The sequence below is a fragment of the Mustela erminea genome, chromosome 6, assembly GCF_009829155.1.
Source record: "Mustela erminea isolate mMusErm1 chromosome 6, mMusErm1.Pri, whole genome shotgun sequence".
In the NCBI taxonomy this organism is placed as follows: domain Eukaryota; kingdom Metazoa; phylum Chordata; class Mammalia; order Carnivora; family Mustelidae; genus Mustela; species Mustela erminea.
Genome location: NC_045619.1, coordinates 115511020 through 115531658, shown reverse-complemented (window position 1 = coordinate 115531658; position 20639 = coordinate 115511020). Strand labels below are relative to the sequence as shown.

Genomic DNA, 20639 nt, shown 5'->3' with positions numbered 1-20639 from the left:
GCCTCCAGCCAACACAAACCCAGTTTTGCTGACTGCCCCGGGCAGCACCCACTCCCTCACGGCATCCTGGGGAGCCCCATGTCTCCCAGACACACCCAGGAATGAAAGGGCTGCGGAGAAGTGGTTTCCAGCTCCGCTCTCCACAATTCTCAGAGTCAGCTCCTCAGCGAAGGGACTTTTCCAGAAGTTCTAAAAGGCTCACAGGAGGTTTTATTTTGTTTTTCAACAATTACCAAGGAAAAGAAAAATAAATCAACCTGAGTAAAAGCAGAAATCCCTGCTCCCTGAAACACACGCAAACCAGGGAAACGGCCCATGCTTTCTCACAGGCGGGTCGTACCCGGCCCCAGAGCTGGGAAAGGTCCAGAGTTGGTGTAATTGGCCTCGTGGACATTTTCTTTCCCTCTGCGCAATTCCCTAAGCCTGTTCCTTATTGAATAGACTTGCTCATGAATTAAGGCCTTGAAATTAAAATATATGGATCCCCAAGGGCACCTTTCAAATTACCTAGTCGGAGTGTTACACAACTACTGGTTTTCAACAAGCCAGGCGAAGGCTGCTTGACACCAGCCCCGTGCTGTTAGAGCCGCTCAGGCCCATGAACGGTGGGCTACAGCCAGGAGGACTGGTGACTCAAGAGCCCCTGATCAATGTTAACCACCCTCGCTCATAGTCCAGGGACAACACAGGGAGGAGACTCGTTTAAAACTCTCCAAAGACGTCCTTTGTTAAAAATCTATTATTGTAAAAGTGTGTGTGTGTGTGTGTGTGTGTGTGTGTGTGTGTTTAAAATGGGACGTCTCTCTAATTTTCCAGCAATGACTTTCTCTTCCAAGTCACACCTGAATTCACTTCTCATGGAAATTATCCATTAATACAAAACCAATCTTCCAAAATAAAGAATATGCCACTGGGGAAATCCTGAAAGATTAGCGATTTGCCACTGATGTTTGTTGACTGAATCACAGTTGTGAGTTGAGGTGCCGAAGTATCTCACCAGATGGGCCGTGGTGGTGCCCCAGGGGAGTGAGGGGCCTCGATTCCCTCCCAGGCCAGGATGAGACGGGAGCAGTGGAGGATGGAGGTGGGCCCGGGCAGGACCGAGGGGGAGCGCCCAGATGTGCCCAGCCTGCTGAGGGGACGCTGTGCCCTGTCAGCAGCCCACCCTGAGGCAGGCATGCTCCAACCCAGCCTTCCAGACAGAAGCAGAAGGGACACAGGGAGAGGCGGCTTCCTGAAATACTCCGGTCTGTGTGGAGAAAGAGGCAGTTGTCTCCAGGTTCGAAAATACCATAGGCCATGTGGTCAAAGCACGTAGGGCAACTGGAGTCTGCTGAGAACCAAGTCTCCAATATTTACATCTGTGGAAACATCCCATTTGAACACTAATTCCCAGGTCATATTTTTCCCTAAGACGATGGGGCATTTGGATGGGAAGGGGGTCAGAGGGAAACTGGCCGGACTGAACTGTATGGAAATCTAAGACTATTATGGAAGATTTCATGAAGCCCTCCAAGCTTTTAAGTATAACAGCTGGGTAAGATGAGAACTCAAAATGGGACCAAACAGGGCTGCCTGGGTGGCTCTGTCGGTTAAGTGTCTGACTCCTGATTTTGGCTCAGGTCATGAGCTCTGAAGACCAAGCCCCGGGATGGGCACTGCGCTGGGTATGGAGCCTGCTTAAGATTCCCGCTCTCTCCCCCTGCACCCCCAACCCTGTGTGCCTGCGCGTTCTCCTCTCTCTCTCTCTCAAAAAAAAAAAAAAAAGTGGGATCAAACATTTCAAGTTCAAAGTGAATGCTAGATTTACTGGAAGCTGAACTTACAAGCTTAAGAAAGACTGAGTTTTTAACGTTTCTAATTTTAATAAATATAATATTTCTTTAACAAATAAAATATTCCTGGGGCCCTACTGTGCCCCCTGGGAATGGATGGGGTGTTGGGGGGGCAGGAACAGCTTCCTCCTACCCCAGGTCAGACCCCGCTGGCCCTTTCAAGAGGCCTGAGTAGGAAGCTCTCCTGGGAGTTCTCATCCAAAGGAGCCCCAGCTGAACCCAGATCAGGGCTCCCAGAAGGCGCTCAGAGGGAGCCTGGGTCCTAAGTGGAAGCAGGGAGTTTGCCGGGTTCGCGGCCCCAGGGAGGAGGAGCCCTTGTGGTAACTGGCTCCCTTCGCTTCCCTGTCGCAGGCCCTGGAACTGATTAGCAGGACATGAGTAATTTACCCATTAGACCACCTCCGAAGCAGGTGGGGTGCAGAAAGCAGTGGGCAGAGACAAATAAAAGTCTCCATTTCCACTCTGTGAAGGCAGCACTTAGGCGAAATGAGGGGGTTTTAGCTTTCTTTGAAATGAAACCTAGGAAGACTGAACTTCAGCCTTTTTGTTGGCAGAGGAAAGGCCTGTGGCTGCCTCTGTGCTCCCACCCCTACAATTAGGCCAGAGGCCACGCTGCTTCCTGAAACAAGATCTGTGGCGTGGCCCCTTGCTCCCGGCCGGACACGTTGGCCACCGTGGTGTGGGAGGGACAAGGACAGGACGGCTCATTGAGGGAGCACGGGGAGCATGTGCAGAGATGCTGGGAGTGGGGGGCAAGGCACTGGCTCTGCTCCCACCCGGGAGACCCACGCTGCTCTACTCCTTCAGCTCAGTGGTCCGGGGGAGCCATCCATGTGGTGTGTCCCGGGCACCATCTGGAAGGTCGGTGAGGCCAAGGCAAGGGTGAGCCCTAGGCCCAGGCTCTTTGGCCCAGTCTGGGGTCCTGTCACCAGGAGTCCTAAGCAGCAGCCTGGGTCATTTGTTCCCTCTTATAATGGGAAGACACACCTAATCCGGAATAAAAATGTGTGTTTTCAAGTGTATGTCTCATTTCCCCAGGCTTCCTTCCTCACCCTGATGGTGGTTTTAGGGGATGGTGAGCGGCGTTGCCTCCCGGCCAAGGCCAGCCCCTGCCCCATCCGTTCCCCAGGGCCAGTCGCCACCTGCCCCTTTACTAGCGTCAGGAGGGCCTGGAATCTGCCCCTGAAGCTTGGTTTTAAGTGCTTCCTCAGATAGGTGAGTCAACTGGCTCTACCTGGAACATCATTTGGAAAATGCTGGACATTTCTATAGCAGGGCATTTGCTCATTTAGGAAAAAGTTATGGAGAAAGAAGGACCGGGCTCCCAGGAGCCACTCTCTGCCCACTCCCTCTCTCGGCGTCTGCTGTCACATTCCTACCGCCACCGGAAGCTCCGCTTTGACCAACCACCAGGCATTTGACAGCTCGGGCTTTTGTCCCCAAAGGAAACTACGTTCCGGGCTCTTAAATTGGCACACTCCACTTTACTTTCTAACAACTCAACTGCAGAGGAGCAGTAAAAATTTTTTTTATTGTTTCACTGGAGGCAATTATGATTGTGTGCAATAGAATCCATTTCCTTCAGTTAGTTAAGGTTTCTGACAGCTGTAGAGCAGAGAAGGGGAATTTCTGGGAGGGAGCGGACGAAGCACTGGGTCTCGATGGCCGCCTGTCTGGGGAGCGGCGTCTCACCACAGGCTCCTTGGTGTCCTGAGGCCCGAGTGTGGTTCTTCAGTAACTGCCTCTGCCCTTCCACATGTGACCTGCCAGGAGGGTCCCCCAGAAGCCTCTTAGACTGCTCCCCCTCCCCCAAAGAGGGGCGCCCTCCACAGCCTTGTGGAAAACTGGGCACATGTTGGTGGGCCTGGAGTGTGGTCACTCTTCTCTTTGGTGGTTCTCTCTCTCACCCACTTCCTTCCACACCACCCCCCATTTGGTGCTATTAGTGTATCATCCCTGAGTCCAGCATGGGTTTTCCAGAGGTGAAGTGCTGACAGAGGATTTGTAGACCCCAAGGATTAACCTACAATGTTTTTGTTTGCATTCAAACTAGACTGTGAGTTTACCTCAAATGAACGGGTCCTCGAATCCAGCTGGTTTGTGACCCAAGCCCAAAGCGTGGTGGGCACACCTCAAAGAACGTGCGCTATATTTAGTCCACCACAGGCCATACTCCAGTGCAGATTACTTACAGTTGTTCCAAAACACAAAATTCCAGGACCCCCAAAGGTCTCTTTCCACCACAGTTGAGGCTCGGATATAAGGTCTTGCCTCTCATTACCTCAGGCAGGTCTGTCCAGGAGCTTCTTTAGGAGCAGCTCTTCAAGTCTAGTGCACGATATTCCGAAGACCGAAATTGAGAAAGAATTCCGTGGCTCCCACACCTACAACAAGTGATGGGGATGTCAGGATAGGAAAGCTCCATTTAATACCCTCCCTTCAAAAGCAGAGAGGAGGGGAAGCCTGTGTGGGCAACTGGTCCATAGCAATTTGAAATCCAGCCAGGCTCATGTCTCTAGTTCCCTGGTTGGAGCCATGTCCTGCTCTCAGAGAGTGGCTCCCAGCAGCTCTCAGTCAAGTGCTATTATGGACAATGCCCTTAACATTCTTGTTTTTCATTTTTATTTTTGAAGATATTTATTTATTTATTTATTTATTTAAGAGAGAGAGAGAGCATGAGCTGGTGTGACCATAGGCAACGGTGTGCCAAACTTCCTTGTAGCCTCCAATAACATTTTCCTCACTGTCCTCCAGGCTTTCACAGTAGTTTTTCTGAAATCCCTCCAACTTTTATTAACAATTCTCACAAGGTCCTCCCCGATTTTTCCCAATGTCTCATCCCAAAGCCAAGGCCATGTGTTAGCTTTTTGCTATGGCAGCAACCCAATTCTGGGTACCAAATTTTGTTCTAGTTATCTATTGTTGAATAACAAATTACCCCAAAATTTAGTGACTTAAAACAACAATCATTTTTATTGTCTTTCCCAATTTTGTGACCTTAAAACTTAGATACAGTCCACTAGGTGGTATGTTTTTCCCTTCTCAGAGTCTGTTGGTGATGTTCAGCTGGTGGGTGAGCTAGCCAATGGCGGCCATGATGGCACCTTGGTGGAGAAGGCTAGAAGACTGGGTTCAACAGTAACTGTCAAAGGCAGTCCTTACACAGGGCCTCTCCAACACTGCCATCAGGATAGTCAGCTGTGTCACATGGCAACCCAAGGTTTCCAGAATGTTCTTAGAGGCTGTGGAAGCTGCCATTTTCTTAAGACTTAGACTTGGAAACTGGTGTAACATCACTTCTGCCATCTTCTAGAGCACAAAGTAGTCTACTCAAGGGGTGAGGACATAATCCCCACTTCTCAGTGGGAGAACTGTCAAGGAATTCATGGCCATGTTTAGTTTTCCATTTTTCTTTCTGTTGCCTGGAATGACATGTGAAGGCTGGAGTTGCAGCAGCCATACTGGCCCATGAGAAGCTATTGGGAAGAAAAGTCATGTACTGCAGATCCATAAGCTGGAAACAACTTGGATTGCTGACACCATAGAAAACTATCCAATCCCTGAACTATCTACTGAAGTTTTAGAATGTGAGAGAACCCAACCATTTTTAAGTTGGTGTTATTTTGGGGCTTTTCTGTCACTTGGGGTACAACCCATTCTCAGAGTAGCAGATTACCCAGAATATTTTGTACCTGAACCATTCATCCTGTATCCCATAGCCAGAGTTTCTTGAGACACCACATGTGGGGGCTGGCAAAATCTCCCCTACAATACCTTCCACTGTAAAACCTCTAACTCCCACCCTGATCTCATCACCTCTTTCAAAACAAATTTTCTGTCAGACTAAAATTTAGCATTCAAGACCCTGAACGATTTGGTCCCAACCCACTTCTCCAGCCTGATTTGTCCTATCTCCTCCTCAGCCCACCCGGCCAGTGAACCCATTGAGCAAAGTGCCCTGTGTGGTCCTGTCCATGGGCCTTTATGTCTGCTGTCCTCTGCTGCCACCCCCATGTCTTTCAAATTCTACCATGTTTTTAGGACAGCATTTAAATCTCCTTTCCTCTGTGAAGGGTTCCCAGGATCACCAAGAAAGGGCTAGCTCCTTCTCTTGAGACCTCTAAAAGGAATCATTCTCCAAATCCCTCATCTGACATCACATTCCACCATCAATGGAGAGTTCTATTGGTTTTATATCCCTCATACACACACATCTCAATCCTCTAAGGAGACTATGAGTCACCAAAGGGCAAGGGCCTGTGTCACAGCTCTTTGGGTCTGTTGTGTCTAGCCAGTCACGGCCAGCTTTGTTGCCCGGATCCCCCCCATACAGTCAAAGAAGAGCCAACTGCTGACCTAAATTGAAAGAGGGGAAGAAAATGCCATTCACCAAGCTACCACCATTTGGTCCCTGGCAGGCTTCTTGGCATACGCTGCCCACCATGCCACCTTCTTTTACCCTCACTCACTGGACACTTGTGTAAGTCCACCTCAGAAAAAAGATCAGGGAGGATCTAAGTACAGAAATGAGAACTTCTCACCTTTGCCTGTGGTTGCCTCAGAGAGAAGCCCAAGGTGCCCTCCAACCAAATATCTTGCCAGAACCCCCCGCTTCCCCCCTACACACAAACACGGTCCGGGACTGCAGAGAACCAGGATGGACTCTGCTGGGACATCAACTGGCTACAAATCAGGAAAACAGCTAAAGATGGCAACAATTCCGAAGGGAAACTTAAGCTAAGCTCTGCATTGCTCTCCGTGTGCACCAAAGGCCTGACGATGAGCAGAGCTGACATCCGGGGAGATTACATTTAATGAGTTATTTGGCAAAGGCTTTTTCTGAAATTAATTATCAAGCACTTGTAATTATTTTTAAATGGTGTTTATTAATCCACAACGCTTGGGGCAATGTGTGTGTTTGGGGGGAGTTCCCTCAGCCACTCTCAGGATCCCCACTGAGATGCATCCGGAGATTTGGTCCAACCTGGGCGCTCCATACAGCACCCGCTTGGATTTCCAGAGCAGAAAGCAGAGCTGGGAGAGGGAGATTCTGGCCTGAGCCAACCCCTGTTCAACACTGAAGCCCCATCTCCCTTCGGGCTCTGCCCCAGCCACAGGGCTTGATTAATAATTCAGCCCCATTTAAACCCAACATGCCTGAAAATCCAGCACCCCCAGCACATGCCTGACCTGTGTGTGGCACAGGTGTACCTGGGGCGCCCTTCGGAGCCACCATCAGGAGAAGATCAGGAAGGTGGGACAGGCGCTAAAGCAGGGACTCGAGCCCCGCCTTAGCTCACCTGAGCGGAGAGAGGAAGCAGGGCTCTGGCTGCTCCCACTGCCTTCCCGGGACCCTATCTTGCGGGCAGTTACTGAAGTCAGTGCTAGAAAAACAGCCAGGTACAAACACACAATGGAGTGACAAGGAGCCTAGCTAGGGCAGCACTTCTGTCCCCACACTCACCAGCAGAGAAATGGGTGTGACATGCTCAGCCACCAGCCTCTAGCACTGTTGCCAGGGCTGACCGGAGTGGCTCTCTTGGCCCGAGGTGTTCTCTGTCAAGCACACACACACCTCCCCTGTACTGGGGCATCTGTCTGATGGACCTGAAATAGTTTCCTCCTATATCTGCCAAGATTGGGGATGGCAGCTGGCTTCCCGGTCCTCGTGGCCCTGGTGCCCAGCAAAGTGCCCGGCAAGTGGTGGACGCTCAACAAAGATTGGTCTACCGATAACAGATGCTCCCAGACCTGCCTTCCAGGAGGCCTAGCGTCCACTGCCATGGTTCGGGGCCCCCGCCCGTGACACTCTGGGGCCGCCTGGAGAACTTGGAAGGCTATCCGTGTGCAGCTGTCCACTCTTCCCACCCCTCGCCAGCTGCTCTGTAGGCTCCGATGAGCTAGGGCGTGTTCTCGTTCATTAATGCTGGCTCACCGGCGTAGAGGGACGGCGGCCAGGATTTGAAGGTCTGGGTTCCTGACCAGGCCCTGCCTCCCACAGTCGCTACAGGCCACATTGGAAAAAACACTCTTCCTCTGAAATAGGGAGAGGGAGACTTAGTGGAGAACTTGGCAGACTCCCCCTCAACAGCCAAAAAGGTCCTGAAATTCATTCCTTTCCTGGAACAGTCAGTTCAGACAAGTCACAGTGTAACAGGCTGGAGAGCATGCACGTACCCTGGTCCAGACCAGAGTAGGTGGAAGGGGGTCTTTTCCAGGTGGTCTGAGAAGGCTGTCCCTTGGTGCAGACAGTCCTCAGGAGGTGTCCACCCTGGACCTGCCCCTAACACTTAGAGCAGCACATGACACTGTGACTCACACAGTGATCAGACTTACCCTGGTGTAGACTAGAAAAGACCCAAGCAAGACTTTCTAGAATCTTCACCCTTTCTTAGCACTTTTAGAACCATATAGAACCCCCAGACTCTTACCTACTAAGAATAAATGTCCTTGAGCTGGATCAGTCTAAAATCTCATGTCCTTCTCCCGTGTCCTTCCCATATTACAGGGTCAGGAAACTTTGAACTCAGATCCTCAGGCTGATAAGCTGCTTTGGTCGACTTTTTAAAAAAATGTCATTTGTGGAAGAATTTCTCTTTAGCTGAGGGTATACTAATCACCCCGCAATGATCTGCACTTAAAAAATGAGGCACAACCACAGAAGGACTAGATGGAAGTAGATATTGACATCAATCATCAAACTGCACCTTGGGCCAGTTCTAGCTGCTTCTACCTGGTCATGTGACCTGAAACAATCATGTCAGTGATTTGGCCATGGGTCCACATCTGCAGAATGAGGGTCAGGCTAGCCCATCTCTAAGGTCCCCTCCAGGCTCAATATGGGGATGCCCTGAACATGGCCTTAGCCTCATCACCTCCTGCTGGTGGGCAAGCACACTGCTTTAGCATCACACCTCAAGGGACCTCTGGAGAGCTCTGAGGTCTACTATGGTTTGTCATCTCTGCAGGGGGCCCGTTCTGGCAGAAATGAGAACAGGGACACAGTAGCTGGCTCTCCCAGAGGGATGGCATCTAGCTGGGAGTTACGTCTTTTAAACTGGTGATGGCTGAGCCGACCACAACCTGTGTGGTTTCAGAAATCAGCACACGCAGAGTTAAATCTTTTGAGACATCTGCTAGGCAAACTCCAAAAGGCGGGCCCAGGGCTTGAGAACCACAAATTCGGGGTGTCCAGGTTTAGCACAAACTCCAGGCATCCATCTCTAGGAGCAAACTGGCCATTTGGCACAGAGATCCGAGCCTGAGGCCTGCCAACGCTCAACACCTAAATCACAGTGTGCTCTGAAACTGGGCATTCCATGCGGGAGGGAGGGGTCTGCCCTCAGTCCCCAGTCGGATCCCATTTCCCTGCAAATGGTCGGCATGGCTCTTGTTATCACTATTTCTAGCTCGCGGCTCACGTGTTATGCCTTAGAGATAGTGTTTATTGATACTAAACAATGCCCAAGCCGCTCTGAGGAACATCTGTGCCGCAGCTGCCATGGCCCTGGTGGAGATTTTTGTAATAGTTTGGGGATGATTCGCTAGCACAGTACACACAGTCCTGAGAGGGCTATGTTCTGCGAGTCCAGAGGATTTGGGATAATTGGAAATTTCAGGGTTTTTAAGGTTGTTATTGGGTGTGGTTCTAGGGGGACGTTTTGCTTGGTTTTGGTGTAGAAGTATCAATTGCAAACATTTGTTTATAAACGTCAGCCAGAAGAACTTGGTATAGCTACAGCCTCCCACGGCCCCTGCAAAATGACTGAAGAATTGTGCTTGAAAAGTGCCCAAGGTCATAGAGCAAGTTACTGGAATGTTCTAGAACATTCGGCTGGTAATAACTAAACTGCCAACAGTTGAGCCGACTTCCTGGGCTAGAGGCAAAAGCAGGTCTTTTATGTTAAAGGATAAAAAAAGACAAAAAAAAAACAAAACAAACAAACAAACAAACAAAAAACAACTCCTCAGAGAGAAGGGATTTTGGGGGAAGAGGTTGTGATCCACCCTTCACTGGCATGTCAGCACATCACAGTGGTTGTTATGCTAACAGTCCTGAAAGGTTTCAGTAAAGCGTAAATACCTTCAATGGGTCTCATGCCCTTGTTCTGGAGCACTTTCCCTGTTCAATTTTCCTATTAGACCTAAGAGTCCCAGGGGAGCAGAGCTGAGGCCCACAAACACTCAGTATCTAATTCTTTTTTTGTTCTGAAAAGTGGGCAGAGCCTCGTGCAGAGCACTCAGCTACCAGATTCTAGTGCCCCCAGCCTTTCTGGGTCTTGCATTCGCACCTGCATCATGTACAGATTGTATGGCTACTGTTCAGCAAGCCACTGTTCTAGAAAACCAGTGGCAAGCAATCAGAGAAGGCCCCTTATCTCCACAAGTGATGCAATCCCCACACACATAAACAACAAGAAGAAACACACGGAATATAGACAGGGAAAAAGGACTGTGCAAAGCTGAAATAAGACACTGTGGAAGACAAGGATGGGGGCGACTTCAGAACGCCAGGTCCCAAGAAAGCCTTGTTGACACTGAACTCAGACTGCAAGAGGAATCCACCAGGGGAAGAGGAGGAGCTCAGCATTCTGGGCAGCCCTAAAAGCCACAACACTGGGAGAAGCTGGCCTTGCGGAGGATCCAGGGCTTGGAGCACAGTGGCTGGGAATGGGGGTGAGGTGGACGACAGAAGAGTGTGACAGCCAGGCAGGCGCTTGGAGAGCGGGGGCATATTGCCCCAAGTGCTGTGGGAACCCACATGTCAGTGCGGTATCATCTGGGTGTGTTGCTCTGCTTTCCCTTCAGGATAGAACCTTCTGGAAGGACAGTGGTCAGACAGCTTCCAGCTACAATGCCATCAAGATCCACCCAGCACTCAAGCTGAGGCCACGCTCTGCCCCATGACTGACCCAGAGGATTACTGGAGCTGGAACCCCAACAGTGTACTCCCTGCTGGGCTGGAACAGGCTTTCTAGAGCAGCACTGTGGTCCAAGGCTGTTGTTACCCACTTTCTTCCTCAGTCTCTCCTTTCCCAGCTGTCAGACCTGCATCCTGGTCTGAAGACTCTCCGACTCCTACTGCTGTCTCACCCCTTTCTCCCTCGCACATCCCCCCCGCCCCCACGAGCCTTCTAATCTTGCCTTGCAATTGCTTCCCAGAGAACCTGGCCTGACAGTGGGTCTGGAGCAGAGGAACTGTTGGGGACTGTTGGATGGAAGATAGCATGTAGGGTCACAAAGGGAGCTGGAGATCAGCTAGGAGCTGCTGGGGACAGCTAAGTCTTGGTCATGCTGTTTGAGTGGCCCATTAGACCCCTGCATGGGTTTCTCATTATTTTCTGGATCCAGGGGGAATGCTGCTTTTTGCATGAAACCATCTTAGCTGTTGCCATCAGGATTAAAGATGGCTGCCACTTAGGGAGAGCACTCGTGGGGACAGCACACGGGGCAGCATGCTGGGCACGCTGTAACAGCCATTCTATCCGGCCTTCATAACAATTCCACTTAGAGAACAAGAAGCTGGACTCAGGTTCACTGCAGAGTTCACAACCAAGCTAGGGCACTACGGGCCCCTAGGTCATCCTACGACAAGCATCCATCTTTCCAGTCATCTCCTACAGGGTTGAGCCTCCTGCTCTGAGCCCTTTCCTGTCAGAATCTCCAGTATGAACCCCAGGGTTCTGCCTACAGGTGCCCAGGCAGTAGAGGAACCTTCAGAAGGTTCTCAAGCTCTTCTGAACGCTGGCAAGGGGGGAGAAGCTGGTATCCCCAGACCACCAGGACCTCGACTACAGTGACCCGTGGGCCCCCTCCCCTCCAACTTAGGGAGAAAGAGAACCGTCCCAACCCCCGCTCCCCAGGCCTCCTCCTAAAAAAATGACTTTTTCTTCTTTTTTAGGCACTACTCTGAGCATCCAGGCAAGGCCCACTGGCCCGGAAGCCACTGTGAGACTGGGAGGCAGCAGCCTGAGGGCTTCAGCGCCAGCCCGCCCCGGAAGAAAGCTCCCTTGTTCCAGGCGCACAAAGGAAGGGCTCTGGGCAGGGACAGGCCGTGAATGCTAATAGCCCGGCGCTGGGAGACCTCTCTGGGTGCTTCTGTGGACGCTCCTGCCCTGGGCTGGCCCTGGCTGGGACCCTGCCCCATGTGGCTGCCCTGTACCTCCTTTTCCAGGGCCCTCCCCCATGCCTGTGCCCGTCACGTGGGGACCCAGGCGAGCATCTGTTGCAGGCAGCACAGCGTCTAAACATCCGTGCAAACTTGGACCAACAGGTCCTGTGAAATGTGCTAACCATCTGCTTTTCCTTAGCCGTTTTTGAGCAAATTATGTTTATTATGTTAATTTATTTTACTGTCAACAACACCGAATAACACAGTTGCTGCTAAACAACATCATTATATATCTCTTCTGGCATGTTACCAGAAGGTTGGGTTCGCGTTTTTGTAAATGCAGCAGGAATACATACATATTGAAATGCTGATCTATTTAAAATTGAATCCAGGACAGTAAAGCCATAGGTTGGGGGGGGGAGGTAGGGGTGGGGGGGGGGTTTGAAGCCACTCACCTTTTCAGGGGAAGGCGCTCTCTGGGAGAGGCCACAGCCTCCTGCCAGCCCTCTCCTGTGAGACTGGGCTTGGCTTGGGCCCCTGTGGGGTTGGGAGACAGAGAAGCTCTCAGGCATCTGGTTTTTCCTTTCAAAACTTGCCCTTCCTTCAGAAAATCCTCCCATTTTCCAGGTGGTCAAGCCAACGGGACCCAGAAGAGCCCTAAGCTGAGAGAGGGTGTGCCCTAGTGATTCACTGGGAACCACCCTGAAACCAAAAACAGCCAGGCAGGGTTTGGATCTTACAGTAATTAAGTTTGTGATTGTTTTTCCCTCCAGCAGAGGCCAATAAACTCCATACTTCCAGAGAGAGAGGAGAAAAAAAGAGGAGCGCTGTGTGGAAGACAGAGAGAGAGAGAGACAAGAGAGCGAGAAGATGGATCTCAGAATATACCAGATCAGTGCGTTGGGCCTGCCATGGGCTGCTCTCAGGAGCTCCTCGGGGGCCCAGCTAGTGCAGAGCTGGAGAGCCTCAGAGAAGCACCACGCTGACTCTGATAGTTCATCAGTTAGGTAACAAGCAACATGAGGTGAACGCAGTTCCTGGGAGGAAAGAGGTGGGAGAGCCTCAGACGGAGACCAGAACCACCTGCTGTGGAAAGGAGCAGCATCTCCCCCAGTCCGCTCCCAGGCCCCACTGAGACAGAGTCTGCACACCCCGAGATCTGGAACATGCCTGTGACAGCCGGGAGGCCAGGCTCCCTGTACCATGGGAGGGAGCTTTGCCTGCTGACCTCTCAGAAGCCCAGAAAATTCCCCAGGTGGGATTTTCACATCACCAGTGACCCGCCTGATCAAGAGATGTGGTAGCCAGGTGGCTTCTGGGTGTCCTCTCGAATATTTGGTTTCCGAGCACAGGTCGTGTTACACAGTTTAATACTGGAGACAGAAAGGGCTGGAGCAAGAAGCTTTTGTCCCCTACTTGTCCTGCAGCCGCCAGTAGACAGACTATAAAAACGTGGGGCTCATGTTCACACAGATGGCTGTTGGTTTTACGGGCTACAGAGGCGGGGGAGAGCAGCGGAAGAGGATGGCCTTAGTGAGGCTGTCTGAGAGTCTCCATTAAATGGGACTCAGCTGCCAGAGATAACCAGCAACCATAGAGGGACACCTGGGTACTGGGGGCCCGAGGGGGACTCATTATTCTTTGAAGGCTCCCTTACCACCCCCGAAATGTGCACAGGACTCTGTCCCACCCTGTCTCCCACAGGCACCATCTCATCACCCTCTAGTCTCACCATATGGGTGATCCCTGCCCCCTGCCCTCGAAGGGTGGTCACAGGGCTGGCTCCTGCCCCTCTTGGACATGGAAGGGGGAAGGGGGGACTCCTGCTCTTTGCTTTCTCCCTTCTCTAGGAGCCTTCTTACCCTTGAGAAAAGGTAACAAACCAGTTCACTCTGAAACAAGTGCCTAAATCCTATCTCTACTAGGACATTTTCCATTTTGTTGGAGTGGGGGTCAGCCTTAAATCATAAGAATGGGTTTCTTACTGTGGAATGTCTTGGTACATGACACGAAAGGAGAACCTGTCATCCTGTTTGCAGCTCATTCTAGGGATAGAGACCATTTCCACTACAAATCCTGGTGGGGGTTCCTCTGCAGCCCTGGATCCGTTTTGGGGCCCCTGGATCTGTTAAGGCAGTCTCCATTCCACGCAGGGATTGTTCAGCATCCTGGCCAAGGATCGGAGGAGACGTGTGCAGAGGAGATGCCCACAAGGTGGCGCTATTGCCCAGGGCCGTCTAGTTGCCCTCCGAACCCGGGCGGAAAAGGGAGAAGTCGCTGGAGCCACACTGGGGAAGGAAGCGGGGCGGGGGGTGTCACTAGAGAGTGCCGTCTTTGTGGGGTGCGGCGAGTCTGGAGTCTGTAACTCAGTGACCACCGGAGGGCGGAGCCTAAAGAACAAATCGCAAACTCTCCCACATTAGTCCGCATCTCTGTTGTCAGCTCCTGCAGTTCTCTGGTTCCTGGGGTGATGGGTCGCGGCTGGGTCAAGAACGGCCCGACTCGGCAAGGTCCTTGGGGTGAAGGGGGTGGGCGCAAGACACCGCTCTTTTCGGGTCCAAGCGGAGCGGTGCCAGCGAGTGGCCGGGGCAGCAAGGGCCGTGGTGCCCGGAAGGTGCGGCCAGCGCTGCGAGGACCGCAGGGCCCACGGACCCCCGCCACCCCCACCACCGGGCTGGTCCCGCGCGGAGGTCGGGAGGCGGGGTTTGGGCGGGGCTTGGGCACAGCTGCGCGCCCCCGCGCCCGCCGGGCCCGCCGCTCCCGCCTCCGCTCTGCGAAAAGCAAAAGCGTCTCTTCTTCTGGCTGGGCTTTCTTCGCATAAAGTGATTACCACGTGTCAGAAATAAACCGCTGCTTTCTGAATAATCACAGACCACTCGGGAGAACAGGGACTCTGGATCAAAAAGGAAAACTGTTTCCCAAGAAAATGCTACACGTTAGTTTTCTCTCTTCCTCCACCCCCCACCTCTCAGTTCGGGGGTGGATTTCCAAAAACAAACACCAAAAGTAAGTCGGTATCTTCTCACAACTGCAGCTGATTTCCTGTGTAAACGAAAACCATGTGATATTCCATAAATGCTTCCAGCTCTAAATGACAGGAAATGAAAACCATCGTGGAAAAGGAACGCTTCGGAATGAATTCCCAGCGCAGATATCATTAGGGCGACATTGCAGGGGGACGGTGGCGGGGCGGCCTGCACAGACCTGCAGGTCATTAGAGGGACTGCTAATGGGGGCCGGGCGCCGGGGAGAGCGGCCCCGCGAAGTGTTTCTTCTGCGGGAGAAGCGGGGCGGCGGCGATCACACCCACGGCGCAGCGCCTGACAACTCGGCTTTCAATTAGGGACCGAGCCGAGAAAAGTAGTCTTTTCTTTATGCACGCCTCGCCGGGGTCAGGTTATGACCTCTCAACCGTATTCAATCGGCGGTGGCATCCATATTCATGAAGGCTAATTAACTCTGAAAGGCCCGGCTGGCTGGGCCCTCCCCGCAGCGCAGGGGTGAGAGGGGTGGGGTGGGGGCTCAGGAGGCCTCCTGAGCCTCCACCCCCACCCCCCGCCAGCTTCCCCCGCGGCCGGGCCTCTGCAGCTGCTCCCGCGCCCGCCCGAGTGCGCACGTGTGCGCGGGGAGCGCGGCGTCACCGCGGCGCTGGGACCAGCGGGGCGAGGGGAATTAGCCGCGTCATTTGTCGCCAGCCTAGCAACACGTGCTTACTTAACCGGCTAGCGCCCGCCGGGGCCGATTGTGAGAAAGGGATGCTCTTTCTAAAGGGGGGTTTCAGGTTGGGGGTTTCACTTGACTTTGCAGCTTGGAGGCTCTGGGCCAAGATTCTGGTCCCAACTCCGGCTGCCTGTGGGAGCGTGGGTAAGTCACCCCAATTCTTTGGGCTTCTCTGCCATTGCCCTGCTCTGATGTGAGGCTGCCGCACTGAAGAAACAGTCACATCCTTTTCACGTAGGAACAAATCCCAAGAGATCTATCCGGGCACCATATTTTTCCGCTCAGAGTATTTTTAGGTTTCCCAGCTCATGACAAGCTAGGAGGTGCCTTGGTTTCCCCGAGATGCAGTCTGCGGATGACATTTCCTACTCCTTCCTGTAGCAGCCCAGACCTCTGATTCCAGTTACAAACTAACTGGACCTAGCTTAAGGCCACATGAAAAATTTTCTTTTATGGATAGATCCATGGACCCACAACACAGAATGCAGCCAGATTCAAAAAGCTCCTGCTTTCTCCTTCACTCACCTTTTCTCTTTTTCTGCTGTTTTGGTTTTGTTAGCCGACTGGCTTCCCCTAGGCCTGTTCCTCTGTCCACGCAGCATAGAAGATGGTCCCACCCACACTGTTCTATCAGTTTACAAGAGCCCCATTCAACTGAGAGATGAGCTAAGGGCCGCTGGTCTGAGAGAGCCTTTCCAGATTTCAGAGACACAATCTCCGATTGGTCCAGCTTGGGTCACGTGCCGAGCCTTAGTCCAATAAAATGTGAGAGGAGGGTCGGTCACATGCCACAACATGGCTGCCAGAGGATTCCACCTGGAGAGGGGACAGGAGTTAGGGGGCGAGCCGGCCTGACCTGCCAAAGGCTACTGCACTAACTCAAAGTCTGGTTTCTGCTAGGCACAAGTTAATTTCCTTAGCGGTAGCTCTTGGGCTCCAGACCCGAAGCTGGCTTCACCTTTTAATAAAGAGGAAGGGTAGGATTCCTTAAAGTGAGTTCAGGGTCACTAGGAAGAACATGACTTCTCCCAGCATCTAGTAGGGTGTGAGGAGCCCTGCCATCCCAGATAAGAGGAGAAGCCAACTCTCCTTAGAGAAACTTCTGTGGCCTGGGCCTGAGGAAGGATGGGATTTCTGGACTAGGGCACTGGCGCGTGCCCTCCATCCTGCTTGAGGGGGAGAGGTGTTTTTGGAGCACAGTGCCTCCAGCTCTGAGGGAAGGGGAGCCTACTGTGTATATGACTATCAATTTAACTTTGGCTAGTTCAGGGAAAAAAAAAAAATAAGTGTATTAGTCAGGGAAGGCTAACACTTTAACAACCCCGGAATCAAAGTGACTTAAGCAATAAGAAGCTTATTTTTCATTTGCATCACAGTCTAGCTGGGGAATTCAAGGGCCCAGACTTCTTCCTTCCAGTGGCTCCACGGTGTTTCTAGAGATCTTGTCCTGCATTTGCTCCTCTGCACTACGCTGGAAGGTAAGAGATGGAACATTGTGCCATAGGTTTTAGGGATCAGGCACGGAAGTCTGTCACTTATGCCCACTTTCCATTACTCAGGATTCAGCCATGTTGCCTCATGCAAGAGCAAGGAAGAGTGGGAAAGCGGGTCCAGCTCTGTGTGTGTCCAAGGACAAAGAAAATGGTTTATATCTAGCCGTTCTTTAAGTAATGTTAGGAAGCATGGAGAGTCACAGACAGGTGGGAGTCAGAGCTGAGGCTGACCTTCCATGAAGGTCCCCGAGACTCAGCCTTAGACCCCAGTCTAAGGAAGTGGAACTTCCTCCTCCGGGTTTTTCCCCTTCAGGTTATTGACTTCCAAATTCAAGTCTTGAATGGGAGCATTTGAAGGGCCAAGACTTCATCCTTCTTTCAAGGGATGCTGGGAATTTGAGTTCTGGCTCTCATTCGGAAGGCTGGACTCCTATTGTGAGCTCTTCCTGTAACAAGGAGATAGGCGCGAACGAGACAAATCTCCACCATCAGAGGAGCAAAGGGAGGGAGGCCTCCTGGCGGTTGTGCTCTGGCTGGACCTTGATAAAATGGTGTTGAGGATGAATTGTAAATTATTTTCAAATAGCTCCAAAAGCAAAAAAGGCCAAGTGGCAGAAACATAGGTTCTGGGAATTGGGAGTGATGTGAGAGCTTATCTGTCTGGTCTTCAACTTTACTCCAAATCCCTTCTACCGAAACTGCCCACAATCACTCAGCCCCACTGAAATAGTCACAGTGATGGATAACTCAGTATTTATAAGGTAGCCTTTTCGGTCACCTTTTGTTCTTAGAAGCTTTTTTTACGTGACGCAGAAATCTGGTTTTCTAGAACTTTTGCTGCTGGGAAGCCACTTGGAACAAATCTGTCTTCCGAGCATGCTGCAATTTTTATGTTCCACCATCCCATAATTTCTTTACTCTGCTCTAGGTTGCGCAGCCCTACTTCTTTCCAGTCAGTTCCTCATGTGGCTATCTGCTTAACAGAGGCCTGTGGGCAGAAGGTTGGGATGATGCAACCCCAGTGGTAGTGCTGTAAATTTCACTAGTCCTTCAAACTATCTCAGAGAGGTGCATAAACATTCCAGTTTAACCTATGGGAAAACTAAGGCACCGAGAAATCAGGCGATAGAAGAAATCCAGGGTCTAGATCAGCACTTGAAACCACTGTCCTGAATTCCACAGGCATGTCGCCACTCGGTCACAGCCTCCCCAGTTCCATCCAACGGCTCCTTTTCTGTGTGCTGGCACGCTGGGCTCACTTGGATTCCCAAGCTGGAGGAGGTCTGGTCTAGTGGCCCTCTGATGTCCCCATGTGATGGCTGTCACATCGGTACCTTTCAACAGTTCCTACAATCAGTAAAAGACACAGCCATGGGAACATAGAAACAAGTTCTCTATGAGAGCCTCTACAACGTTACTGTGAATGTGTGAGTAGAATAACTCAGAAAAAACAAACAAACCACAAACTCGTTTACCCTGACTTTTTCCTGTTTGGAAGAAGAAAGAAATGTATGTCATGTTACTGAAACCACTACCTGTCATCTCTGCTGGACTTGGCCTAATGTGTCCCCACGAGAAAGGAAGGAGCCCATTATTAGAGGAGTCACTGGTGACCAGGCAGAGCTGCTCTGAAAATGACAGCTGTAATAGACAATTGCTGTGGGCAAGTTCAAATGTGGGTATTTCCCAGGAAACCTCAACCATTCAGATCTTGCTCGCTATAATGGTTTATTTCAAAAGTTCTGGATCCTTTGCAATATCTGTCTTACCCCTTGTTTTCCTAATTATAAAGGGAATGGATGTTTATTATAAAATATCTTGAAAATACATGCAAATATAAAGAAAAAATTAAAATGCCTAAGAATAACCATAGCTAACAATTTAGTGCCTGGGTCTTTACACATATATTTTTATGTAATAATGTTAATGTCATGTAATATATACAGTTTTGTAGACTTTTTTTCTCATTGAATATTGTATCATATGGATATATGGATTCATTGAGAATTCAGCCTTAAGACTGAATCACATTCTTGAGGAGTCTGGCTGGCTCAGTCAGTTAGGCATCTCACTCTTGATTTCGGCTCAGGTCATGATCTCACGGTCATGAGGTGGAGCCCTGTGTTGGGCTCCACGCTGGGTATGGAGCCTGCTTAAGACTCTCCCCGCTTCTCCTTCTGCCCCTTGCACTCTCTCTCTCTCTCTCCAAAAAAAAGAGACTGAATCACATTTCACATTCCTTCTTTCACTTGCTTATTCCTGGGTCAGGAAGCATCATGTGTACCAGGCACTGTTGTAGGCTTTGGGGATTTCTTAGGAAACAAGACAGCCACATGGAGCCCTCAGGAGACTCACCATCTGGTGGGAGAGGCAGAAGTGGGGAGCTGGCCAGTACAGGGGTGATGAGCGCCATAGGAAAGGACAGAGCATCAGGTCAGAACGGGAGCAGTGGGGGTGGTCCGTGGTGGGCAGGGCTGTGGCAGGCCTTCTCTGAGGGGTGTATGCAGGAAGTGGTCAGATTCCTGAGGGAGGAGGTGGTGACAACACTCGATGGGAGGGAGGAACAAAGGATGGCTTCAAGGCTTCTTTCTAGAGTGGCCAGGCAGAGGGCACCGTGACCAACCTCCTGGTGTCAGAACTTCAGATTGTCTCCATTTTTCCCCCTTTGGCTATGAATAATGCTGCAGTGAACACCCTTCCCCAGAAGATTGTGTGAGCTTCTCTGTTCACGTTTTCAGGGTCAAGGAATTGCTGGGACAGTTTTTAAGGATTTTGACCAAACCACCTTCCAAAGAGGCGTTCCCACCTGAAAGGCAGCAGTGACGGTGACAACAGTAGTAACAGTGGAACACGCGTGGCTCTCCTGACACGGTGGGCACTGTTCTAAGCACTTCCCGTGCTGTACTTATTAAATTCTCTCAACAGCACTCTGAAGTAGGCGTCATTATCTCCAGTGTCATGGAGCTGGAGGAGACACAGGTGTAGTGACCCACCTGCTGTCACCCAGCACAGAAGCAGTACTGACGACACAGCCACCCAGGAAGTCTGAACTCGCAGCTCCCAGAGCAGTGTTTGGTCTCATGTAGCCGAGTTCAGATTTTTCTAAAATCAGTATTTCCTTGAACACTAGTAAGTCTGAATATTTTAATCTTTTTTTTTCTTTTCTGTCACATTTTTGGACGTGTGTATCGTGCGTGTATGGCGAAGTGTGCGGAGTGTTCAGTGCACAGTGTCACGTGGGTTGTGTGTTTAGGTGTGTGGTGTCTGCATGTGTGTGTGGGTGCGTGTGATGAGTAGACATGCGTGTCTGAGTGTGTGTGGAGTGTGTGTGAGTGGTGTGTGTGTCTGTGCCCATGGGCAGTATGCGGGTGGGGGGTTATGGAGTGGAGTGTGGGTGTGTGAGGAGGTCTGTGTCCATTGCCCACCTACACCCACGAAGTCATAGGGGTCTGGAGTCATGAGGAACTTTGGAAACTTGAG

The 20639-nt window shown here is 51.2% G+C and overlaps 2 long non-coding RNA genes across 2 annotated transcripts; one reads left to right on the top strand and one right to left on the bottom strand.

Moving 5' to 3' along the window:
* Positions 1-3357: 3357 nt before the first annotated feature.
* Positions 3358-15454, bottom strand: LOC116594239. The gene is made up of 3 exons (XR_004287121.1): positions 12402-15454; positions 4117-4219; positions 3358-3598 (listed from the first exon to the last, which is right to left on the bottom strand). It is a non-coding gene; the product is annotated as an uncharacterized LOC116594239 (long non-coding RNA).
* A 957-nt stretch (positions 15455-16411) lies between these two features.
* On the top strand, positions 16412-20065 carry LOC116594238. The gene is made up of 3 exons (XR_004287120.1): positions 16412-16643; positions 17043-17144; positions 19898-20065. It is a non-coding gene; the product is annotated as an uncharacterized LOC116594238 (long non-coding RNA).
* Positions 20066-20639: the final 574 nt, after the last annotated feature.